The following is an 11381-nucleotide window of genomic DNA, read 5'->3' on the forward strand; positions in this document are numbered from 1 at the left end:
ATTAATATGAGTACTGTTTAGTCCCACATTGATTGTGCATGGTGAGCTTCCTACAGAGGACATTATAAATTAGTTCAGGGTTACATCATATTAAAACATGCAGCTGTGTGATAAGCACAGAGAGAATTATTCTTTCGCCTTTTACTAAAGAATATCGTGTGCTTGTTACTAAAAACAACATATATTAATTTTTGAAAGGTTTTTTTTTACAAAGGAGCCTTAACAAATTACAAGTTAAATTTGTTCCTCACAATTTTTAAATTAATTATTTTAGTTTTAATATCTATTATGTTTTATACATTTATTTTTCTTATAATTTAGAAATTTTTGGTCCTCATTACTTTGATTATTAGGATATATTTAGATAGTACAGACAATTAGGATATATTTAGAAAGTAGTTTGGTGGATGACTAGGCATCATGAGTGTGGTTCAAATATCGTGGTTGTAAATATACTCTGTGAGAGTTTTGATTGCTTGAGTCAATATCATGGTGGTTTAATATCATGGATGTATGTTGTACTTTGTGAGAGTTTTGAACTCTTGTTGCATGAGTCTGTCTCATCTTCTACCATTACACTGTTTGCCAAGGGAAGAGAAGAGGATTTATAGAGCGTAGCGCGTAGGAAACGAAGGAGGATGCGAAGAGAGGGAGGGTTCAGCATTTAAGGGGTGATTAATTTGGCTACTATTTAGTCCCACATTGCTTGTGCATGGTGAGCTTCCTACAGAGGGTATTCTAAATTGGTTCAGGGTTGCATTATAATAAAACAAGCAGCTGTGTGATAAGCACAAAGTGAAATATTCTTTCGCCTTTTTTTAAAGAATACCATGTACTTTTCACTAAAAAACAGCATACATTAATTTTTTAAGAGCCCTGACAAATTGCAAGTTAAATTTGTTCCTAACAATTTTATGTTAATTATTTTATTTGTAAGAGTTATAATGTTTTATATATTTAATTTTTTCTTATATTTTTATTTTTTAATAAATTAGATATTTTTGGTCCTATAGAAGTTTACACTAATTATTTGCATATATTTGGAAAGTACACCGACTATTAGGATATATTTTGAAAGTATAGATGAAGTGTGGTGGACAACTAAGCATCATGAGTGTTCTACAAATATCATGGTTGTACGATATACTTTGTGAGAGTATTGATTAGATGAGTCAACATCATGGGTGGTTCAAATATCGTGGTGGTATCCCAACGGAAGAGAAGAGGGTTTACGGAGCCACGCTCAGGTAAGGAAGGAGGATGCGAAGAGAGGGAAAGTTCGACGTTTGAGGGGTGATTAATTTGGCTAGCATTTAGTGCCACATTGCTCCTGCTTGGTGAGTTTCCTACTTGGACATTGTAAATTGGTTCACGGTTGCTTCATAATAAAACATGCAGTTGTGTGATAGGAACAAAGCGAATTATTCTTTCACCTTTTACTAAAGAATACTGTGTGCCTATCACTAAAAACAACATACATTAATTTTTTATAGAGCTCCTTTTACAAAGGAGCACTAATAAATTATATGTTAATTTTTTTCCTAACAATTTTTAAATTAATTATTTTAGTTGTAAGAGCTATAATGTTTTATATATTTAATTTTATCTCATTTTTTTAATTATTTTACATTGATTATTAGGGTACAGATGGAGTGTGTTGGACGACTCAACATCATGAGTGTGGTTCAAATATTGTGGTTGTATGATATACTTTGAAAGAGTTTTGATTGCATGAGTCAGCATCATGGGTGGTTCAAATATCGTGACTGTATGATATACTTAGTGAGAGTTTCGAACTCTTGTTATATGAGTCTGTCTAATCTTTTACCATTACATTGTATCGCAAGGGAAGAGAAGAGGGTTTATGGAGCATAGCGCTGGGGTAAGGAAGGAGGATGCGAAGAGAGTGAATGTTCGGCGTTTGAGGGGTGATATATTTGGTTAATGTTTAGTCCCACATTGCTCGTGCTTGGTGAGCTTCCTGCAGAAGACATATAAATTGGATCAAGGTTGCTTCATAATAAAACATGTAGCTGTGTGATAGGCACAAAGCGAATTATTCTTTCGCCTTTTACTAAAGAATACCATGTGCTTGTAACTAAAAACAACATATATTAATTTTTGAAAGGGGTTTTTTACAAAGGAGCCCTAACAAATTACAAGTTAAATTTGTTCCTAACAATTTTTAAATTTATTATTTTAGTTGTAACAGCTATAATGTTTCATATATTTTACTTCCCCCTCATAATTTTTAATAGTTTAGAAATTTTTAGTCCTCTATACATTGATTATTAGGATATATTTTGATAGTACACTGACTATTAGGATATATTTAGAAAGTAGTGAAGTGGATGACTAAGCATCATGAGTGTGGTTCAAATATCGTGGTTGTACAATATACTCTGTGAGAATTTTGATTGCATGAGTCAACATCATGGTGGTTTAAATATCGTGGTTGTATGATATACTCTGTGAGAGTTTTGAACTCTTGTTGCACGAGTTTGTCTCATCTTTTACCATTACACTGTATCCAAAGGTAAGAGAAGAGGGTTTACGGAGCCTAGCGCATAAGAAATGAAGGAGGATGCAAAGAGAGGGAAGATTCAACATTTGAGGGGTGATTAATATGGCTACTGTTTAGTCCCACATTGCTTGTGCATGCTGAGCTTCCTGCGGAGGACATTATAAATTAGTTTAGGGTTGCATCATAATAAAACATGCAGCTGTGTGATAAGCACAGAGCGAATTATTCTTTCGCCTTTTACTAAAGAATACCGTGTGCTTGTCAATTAAAACAGCATATATTAATTTTTGAAAGGGCTTTTTTTTACAAAGGAGCCCTAACAAATTACAAGTTAAATTTGTTCTTAACAATTTTTAAATTAATTATTTTAGTTGTAAAAGCTATAAGAGCATCCACAGTGGGAGCTCCCACTGTGATGTGGCACATTCGTGTCACATCAAAAGTTAAAAACCTCATATCTCTTTCCACTATAAAAAAACCTTTCAACAATTCTTTCATTGGTCTGACACTTTTCATTATATAATTCTCATTTCTCCTCCATATTTTATATTATACACCATTAAATTTTTATAAAATTTAAATTTATAAATTTCTAACATAAAATAACATTAATAATTAAAAAATAATTTATAAAAAAATAATTTTTATACACACTTTTTATATTTTTATAATTATTAAAATAAAAATAATATATAAAAAAATAAAAAACACGGAGCCGCTTCGAAGAAGCTCTTGATGGGCTCTAACCACTGTGGATGCCCTAATGTTTCATACATTTAATTTTCTAATAATTTAGAAATTTTTGGTCCACTTTACATTGATTATTAGGATATATTTAGACAGTACACTGACTATTAGGATATATTTAGGAAGTAGTGTGGTGGATGACTAAGCATCATGAGTGTGGTTAAAATATCATGGTTGTACAATATACTCTGTGAGAGTTTTGATTGCATGAGTCATAATCATGGTAGTTTAAATATCGTGGTTGTATGATATACTCTATGAGAGTTTTGAACTCTTGTTGCATGAGTCTGTTTCATCTTTTACCATTACACTGTGGTTAAATGAAGGAGGATGCAAAGAGAGGGAAGGTTTAGCATTTGAGGGGTGATTAATTTGGCTACTATTTAGTCCCACATTGCTTGTGCATGGCGAGCTTCCTACAGAGGACAATATAAATTAGTTCAGGGTTGCATCATAATAAATCATGCAACTGTGTGATAAGCATAGAGCGAATTATTCTTTCGCCTTTTACTAAAGAATACTGTGTGCTTGTCACTAAAAACAGCATATATTAATTTTTGAAAGGGCTTTTTTTACAAAGGAGCCCTAACAAATTACAAGTTAAATTTGTTCCTAATAATTTTTAAATTAATTATTTTAGTTGTAAGAGCTATAATGTTTCATACATTTAATTTTCTAATAATTTAGAAAATTTTGGTCCTCTTTACATTGATTATTAGGATATATTTAGATACTACATTTGTCACGCCCCCAAAGGAGTCCTTACCAAAAAATCAACGCAGTTATATATATATGGGTGACAATTTGAGACAATTTGAGACATACATACATACATTGATTATTAGGGTTCATCTCCCTTGTATGAGTGACAATTTGAGACATACATACATACAAAATACATCAGTCACATGCTGCTGGAATATATATACACAACTACGCAATTGAATAGTCAGTCCGCTCGGCTGGAACAAGAATAAAACACAACCACGCAGTTATATATATATATATATATATATATATTTGTTATCCTGCGCGACGCCACAGTGCGCGACTGTGCGCGCCGCGCAGGATAACAACTATTTTTATTTTTTTTAATTTTTTTTTTCATTTATGAATTAAAAAATAATTGAAAAAAATAAAAACATAATAATTTAATTTTTTAAGAGTTTATTTTTTTGATTTTTTTAATATTTTAAATTTAAAAAATCAATTTAAAAATTTAACATTTCCTTATATAAATTTTTAATACCTTAATATATCCCCTTAACATATTACAATACTCAATAAATGCTTAAATTATTTTTTTTTTATTTTTTTTTTAACCAAACACTATAACCTAATTGGGAAACCTAAACCCCATAGGTAAAATCTAAAAAAAAAAAATAACTTTAATACTATAACCAAAGCCTGAACCCTAGAAATAAACTCTTAAAAAAATATTTTATTTTTTTCAATTATTTTTTAATTCATAAATTAAAAAAAATTAAAAAAAAAAACAGTTGTTATCCTGCGCGGCGCGCACAGTCGCGCACTGTGCCGTCACGCAGGATAACAAGTTCGTATATATATATATATATATATATATATATATATATATATATATATATATATATATATATACAATAAACAACCCACTCGGCTGTATTAAAAAAAACCAACACAGCGGAAAAACGATAACGGAAAGCCCAATACAAAATAAATCAACACACTGCTAGCCGACTAGGCATTATACAACAACCACAACAACAAATATAACAACACACCAAATACAGCAAATGCCAAATACAAATAAAACATATACAAAACCCGAAACGATCTTCGGATGTGACGTAGGACCCGACAGACAGGATACTCCGAGCGACACTCCAACCATCTACCTGAAAACATAAAGACATATATGCGGTGGTGAGTATAGGCAACTCAGCGGGTAATAGATAGGATAGTGCATGGTCTATAAATAAACATAGAGATTAAAGTATACAGTCTCAGTAGAGAATAACGAACCTGATCATACCAACATATCCAATAAACACAACTACTAGTACTAGTCTATCTCACATGGTATAACGATCACGACTGACATACAAAAACTACACATACTACAACCGACAAAATGATAAACACATACCCAATCTGGAAACGACACATGGTACAATGATCAGTAAACTCACCGGATCTGCAACAAACACACTCATGCCGCCTGTGCAATATAAATACAACTGCATATACATGTAAAATAAATGACATGTATGCAGCATGACAACCATATGCAACAAGCATATCCCAATCAAGTGCAACAACCATAATCACATGTATCTAGTATCTACTAGGGATGTATGCAAATATATCTCCAAAGATGCACCGCACATGATATGCAAAAATACGTATGTATACTCCATGGTCACCCCGCCACCTCTCTAGACACCACGACCCTTGTATGACCAAGAGGTTTGGGTCCATGACAAACTGTACTAGCCTCCAGTACATGCATTGCTATAGGCAGTCGAAGCGGACGGTCAGTTAAGTAGTTATCTAACTACATAGCTAAGGGTCCCTGACCACTCACATCTCTAGCCCTCTGACTATTGTACCCTCAAGACTCACTACTCCAGAGTAGTCGAGGCTGACAGAACACTGAGCGACTGAGTAAGCATGACAGGACTAGCTCCACTCCTAGCTACCACTCTCCATCAGTGGTCGAAAGGACAGCTATAAATGACTGACGACTCTCTCAACCACAAGGAAGACAATAGTCGTCAGCAATGCAATGAATGATGAACATGATATATATATAATCATGATACGAACACCATCATCATCCATGTAAACTCTAAATCCACCTAAGTACCCCACAACATGAGTATGATCATCATGATACCTCCACATATCCCACCAAACGCAAATACACAACTACATATGCATAATCAACCAAGAATCTCCTATAATCCCCCTAAACACATGTACACAGAACATATGTACAATCAACATGTATCCTCCAGTAAAACACATCAGACATGTGTATATACAACAAATATACAATCAACACAACTCCTCCAAACATCACACCAGACAAATGTATATACGACATACAAATAGGAAATCATCATATGAATACCACCAATGAAGTATCCCCTACCATACATACTCTACATGTAAAAATATCACAGAGTATAGATAACCAAAGTGCAGACTGTATAAGAATTAAAGAGATCATCATAAGGGTCAAGCATAAGTATCAAACAGGAAAGCAACAAATGAGCACGATATAAGGTAAAGCAGCCTAAACCATCACATAATAACCATGCACTAAGATCAAGAAAAAATACGTAGAGGCCAAGGAAGAAATACCCGCCTTAAATCTGTAGATCGTGATAAAACAAATCCCACATCATGATGATCGTCCCATACCAGGGCCCTACATAAATCAATATATATATATATATATATATATATATTATTTAGCTAAATTCATAAGAAATAAATTAGCTAAATAAAATCTCTGCACAATTAGGATAACTCCACTCAAATCTAATCTCTGATAAATCCTCCAATTAATCCTCAATCATACAACCTTATTAGCATGGGTTTATACACAATTCATCTCCAAAAACTCACCCAAATCAACATATCACAATACTTCCAAATACGATAATCATCCAATCATTTAATCCATTAAATCAACCACTAAACAACATGCATAATTCTTCCACATAATCAATCCCTAACCCCCACATCTGATAATCCAACCATAATCAATCCAATGATCCTAAGAATAATCACATAACCAACTATATAAATCAATCGCCATCAACAACTAATTAACCAAAATGCAACAACTTGCAACTAGAAGTAAAACCTTAATCCTTCTTTCAACCTTCCATGATCACCCAAAACAAAGCAAACCTAAACATTCCGAATAAATTTCAGATTAGGTTTACACTCTTAAAACTCCCAACTATGCATAGTTTCAAATCTAAAATTCCTAACCTAATGTCAGCAAGAAATATAACAATACATACCAATACATCTACATCACTTACCTTAAGAGGTAGCAGCAGATCAATACTCACAACCTCACAAGAACCCCTACCGAATACCACCAAGATCCCTACACCACTTCTTCCCAAAAATAAATCCAGAACCTAGCTGTAGAGAAATTAGTTTACTGAAATCCTTAACCAACAGAGCTCTACTCACCTCAAACAGCCCCCAAATCTTCAACCGAAACCTTACTCGGCCGTAAGAATGCAGAGGGTAGTGATCTGCCCGAAGGAATTCCATCTAGGAGCTGTTCCGATGCCTTCCCCTAGTCCAAAACAGGAGAAACATCGCAATTGGAAACCTATAAACCACAATCCTTGAATCTACAATATTTCCAAAAAAAAACATACCTAGACAATCGTCGCAGTGCCATAGATACCGAATCGTCGACGATCGTGCACAAAGAATGCTAGAGAAGGTGGTAGCTCCTCCCATCCAGGCAACGGCGAGGCGATCGGAGATCGATGACGCTGTGGCTCGGTGTCCGTCAAGCATCACAGTGTCGGGCAGCGTCTGCTGGCAGCGCGACATAGGGCAGCGTCGGTGTAACGACCCAATTTTCCCTATTTTGAGTTCTAAATATCTTTAAAAATATTTAAAAATGCTTTTGAAATATTCTAGAGATTTTTAGGAATTTTTAGAGTATTTTTATGCAATATTTGGAGTCCGTTTGGTATTTTTACCGAGTGGAGAAAGTTTAAAAAAAAAAATTTCAAGAGCTAGGGTTCGAACCCAGTCTCTCGGCCCAAGCAGTATTCGACCCAACCAACCGAGCTGAGCTCGTTTTGTTAACTAAGTGTGGGAACAAATATATTTAAGTAATAGATGGAACCGAAATAACCCAGGTTATTTAAGGAGATTAATTTCCTTCCCGAAACCTAAAACCTAATCTCTCCTTTTCTCCTCACGCACGCGACGCCGTTTTCTTCTCTCGGGCGAAAACCGCAGCCAAGGCTAGGGTTTCCTTCCTCTGGCGTCGGCGAAGGGTTTTCCGGCCGGTTTCCACCCGTGGGTGACCATTCCGACAAGGAGAACTCGGGAAATACAAGGAACCGGTAGAATCGAAGCTCCACCGAAACCCTAAAGCATTTCCCTTCGGTTGTAAGTCCAAGAACCCGATGTAAGTGCTTCTCACCTGCGGTAGGAGTAGCTCTCGGGGTTTTGTTTTGCATTTTGGTTGTAAAATGAACAATAGTAGCCTTTTCATTCTAGAATATGGAATTTATTTCAACCCTTGTTTTTAACAATCCGGGTTAAGATTTGGGATAAGTTCTTTTGGTTATTTTGATGCACGGCAGAGCCTTGATGTTTCCCTTGTTTGTCACAGCATGTTGTTGATGTGTTTTTAGTGCTCGGATGGAAATTCTTGAGGGTTTTTCCTTGATTACCACAGCATGCTATTTAGATGTATTTACCTTACACTTTAAGCATGATTAAGTAGTTAAACTTCCTTCAAGTTACAGCATGATCAAGGGACTGTTAAGATTTGAAATAAGGTAGTTTTTACAGGCTTATTGTGGGGAAAACTATCACTGCTGTGAGCCTAACTAAGGATACCATCTATGACCATGTAGTTTTTGGTTATTGGCTGTTGAAATTCAGTTTGAACATATCATGTTACATTCCAGTGGTATAGTTGTTCTTTTTAAATTACTGTGGAATTTAGTTTGAGTAGGTACTGGTTTATATTTTTATATCAGTGACATATGGTTTAGAACCTCTTGTGTAACGACCCGCCTTCTACTACTAGGCTGTAAGGCGAATCGCCACAGTTATTGCTAAACTATGCTGTGCGGAAAGCTAGGCTAATTAAAATTTTTCTACTAAACTGATCAAAACTTAATGCTCTGGGTGTACCTAAGGGTTGTACACTTGCTAGGGGAGATAACCTATGCCTCCTGGATGACCTGCTAGCTGTAATCAGGCATTTCAATCGATCCACAGCTCGATTGGGCTGTCGGATCGATCACGGGATCGATCCAGAGCGCAGGAGTCTCTGGATCGGTCGGCGGACCGATCCACAAGCTTTCTCTTCTCCTTTCGCTTCTGGATCGATCGGCCGATCGATTCAGACCCATTCTGTGCTCTCGCGTCCGTGCGGCTGGATCGGTCTACCGGCCGATCCCACCTCGATCGGTCGGTAGACCGATCACCTCCATGTCTCTGTTAGCCTGGATCGGTCGCTGACCGATCCATGAGGATACAGAAGCATACTGATCTGTCTGGATCGGTCGGTTGACCGATCCAGTGGCACAGCAGTCCACCGATCGGTCTAGAGACCGATCAGAGTTCTGATTTCGAATCTGAACTCTGATTTCAGCCCCTGGGTTGTGCCAAGACTCCACCTATCAACTATCCCATGCATGATAACTATTCTAACAACATGTAATAACAATTTTAGACTTAAGCTAGAGCAAGGTTCACTGGTTCATGGCATTTTAAGTCACTAAACACATTTAACAATTGAAAGTGTATGAAAGTAAAAACTGCTAGAGTTCTAATTGGTTAAACTTGCTAAGTCCCCTAAGGACCTTTGATTCCGGTTCCTGCCACACACACCATCTTTGCATTGCCCTCCAGCTTCCTCTGTTAGTCCATTTTCCTTTTTCCTGTATCTGCAGTATAAGGAAAATAGTATCTGTAAGCCAAAAGCTTAGTAAGAAACCATCTACCTCACAAAAACATGCGGCGATGCAAATATGCTTTGAAATCATGCTGTTTAAAACATATGCTGATTGTACTGAATAAACTAAGTATGGCATGGCATAGAAGCATACAATCATGGCAAAGCAACCAAATAAACACTGAACTGAATATAGGCTAAACTAACTGGAATTAAATCTGTAACTGGAAACAAACTCAACTAGCATCACTGATTTTGAGTTTTGAAATCTAATACATAATAAGTGAAAATACTAAACATGCTGTTGGGCATTTGTACTGTACTTTGTATGCGCATCCCTACTAGACCGGGGTTGCAAGACCCGAATTTAGCAGGTTGTCTAGGCTATCTGAACCTAGGGACGACAGGAGTCCAACCCAATGGATATCTAATCGATGCAGTGCCACGAAAAATAAAATACTGATATCTATAGCTAACTGATATAACATGCTGTTTCTAGGTTATCTGAACCTAGAGCTAGGTTATCTGAACCTAGAGGCGACTGTGGGAGCCCACCCATTGGACCGTAGTCCCATAAAACTGAACTAAACTAATGTGCTGGTTTAAATGCCTCTAATGCATTTAACTGAGCTTTTAAACATAACTGAGGTGGTATTTAGCTACACTAACATTTTACCGAACACTTGGTGCGCTCCAACTCTCTCATCTAATAGGGAGATCACCTTTAGGCACCCGACAACGTCTAGAATCTCCAACTAAAGGAGAACAACGTGTCCGGCCCGTCTAGAGGTGTTCAACTAGATCCCTAAATCCTCGAGGAGGGTTAAAACACACCCTATGTGCCGAAAAAACCTACATATAGCTAAATCTAACAGTATGCAATCAAACGAAAGCTATTATACTACAGGTGAGGGGTTTCTTACTTCTTGATCGTAATTTCTTACGATTCTATTCGCTAGAGTTCCGGTGGAGGTGATCCTCTCGACGCTCCGATCACGTCTTCGCGTTCCTCTCGCGGAGAAGAACCTCTTTCGTGTTGGAGTCGTCGCCGGAAGGTGATCCGAGAGCCCTCGGGATTTGGGCGCCGAGAGAGGGAGAGGAAGAGGTGTGGGCAGCGGTGAGGTTTTTTTTGGAAGAGGGATAGGTCACGGTGAAAATAATGTGCCGAACCAAAACAAAATAACCCAACTCCCACTTAACCTTCCTTTTTATACTAAAGACTTAATTCGCCCAACTCCAATATAAATTTTATTGGTTCCCTTTCCTTTCAGCACGGCCCTGCAGGGTTCAACTGGTTCCCAACATTATCCCTAAGCCATAGGTCTCGGGTTCGATTCCCGCCTAAGCTATTTTGCGGTTCTAATTATTTTTGCTACTTCCGTTACTTGGAAAATTCCGAAAAAATACCTACAATTCCAGAAAAATAACAGAATATTTCTAAAATAG

The 11381-nt window shown here is 36.6% G+C and overlaps 6 non-coding genes across 6 annotated transcripts; all 6 read left to right on the plus strand.

Moving 5' to 3' along the window:
- The first annotated feature begins 101 nt into the window (after positions 1-101).
- LOC121993115 lies at positions 102-217 on the plus strand. The gene has a single exon (XR_006115074.1). It is a non-coding gene; the product is annotated as a U5 spliceosomal RNA (small nuclear RNA).
- Positions 218-774: 557 nt separating this feature from the next.
- LOC121993216 lies at positions 775-894 on the plus strand. Its single transcript, XR_006115128.1, has one exon. It is a non-coding gene; the product is annotated as a U5 spliceosomal RNA (small nuclear RNA).
- A 502-nt stretch (positions 895-1396) lies between these two features.
- On the plus strand, positions 1397-1514 carry LOC121993069. The gene has a single exon (XR_006115062.1). It is a non-coding gene; the product is annotated as a U5 spliceosomal RNA (small nuclear RNA).
- Positions 1515-2031: 517 nt separating this feature from the next.
- Positions 2032-2148, plus strand: LOC121993168. Its single transcript, XR_006115094.1, has one exon. It is a non-coding gene; the product is annotated as a U5 spliceosomal RNA (small nuclear RNA).
- A 573-nt stretch (positions 2149-2721) lies between these two features.
- On the plus strand, positions 2722-2838 carry LOC121995283. The gene has a single exon (XR_006115853.1). It is a non-coding gene; the product is annotated as a U5 spliceosomal RNA (small nuclear RNA).
- Positions 2839-3738: 900 nt separating this feature from the next.
- LOC121992959 lies at positions 3739-3856 on the plus strand. The gene has a single exon (XR_006115035.1). It is a non-coding gene; the product is annotated as a U5 spliceosomal RNA (small nuclear RNA).
- Positions 3857-11381: the final 7525 nt, after the last annotated feature.

Source organism: Zingiber officinale, chromosome 1B, assembly GCF_018446385.1.
Source record: "Zingiber officinale cultivar Zhangliang chromosome 1B, Zo_v1.1, whole genome shotgun sequence".
Taxonomy (NCBI): Eukaryota; Viridiplantae; Streptophyta; class Magnoliopsida; order Zingiberales; family Zingiberaceae; genus Zingiber; species Zingiber officinale.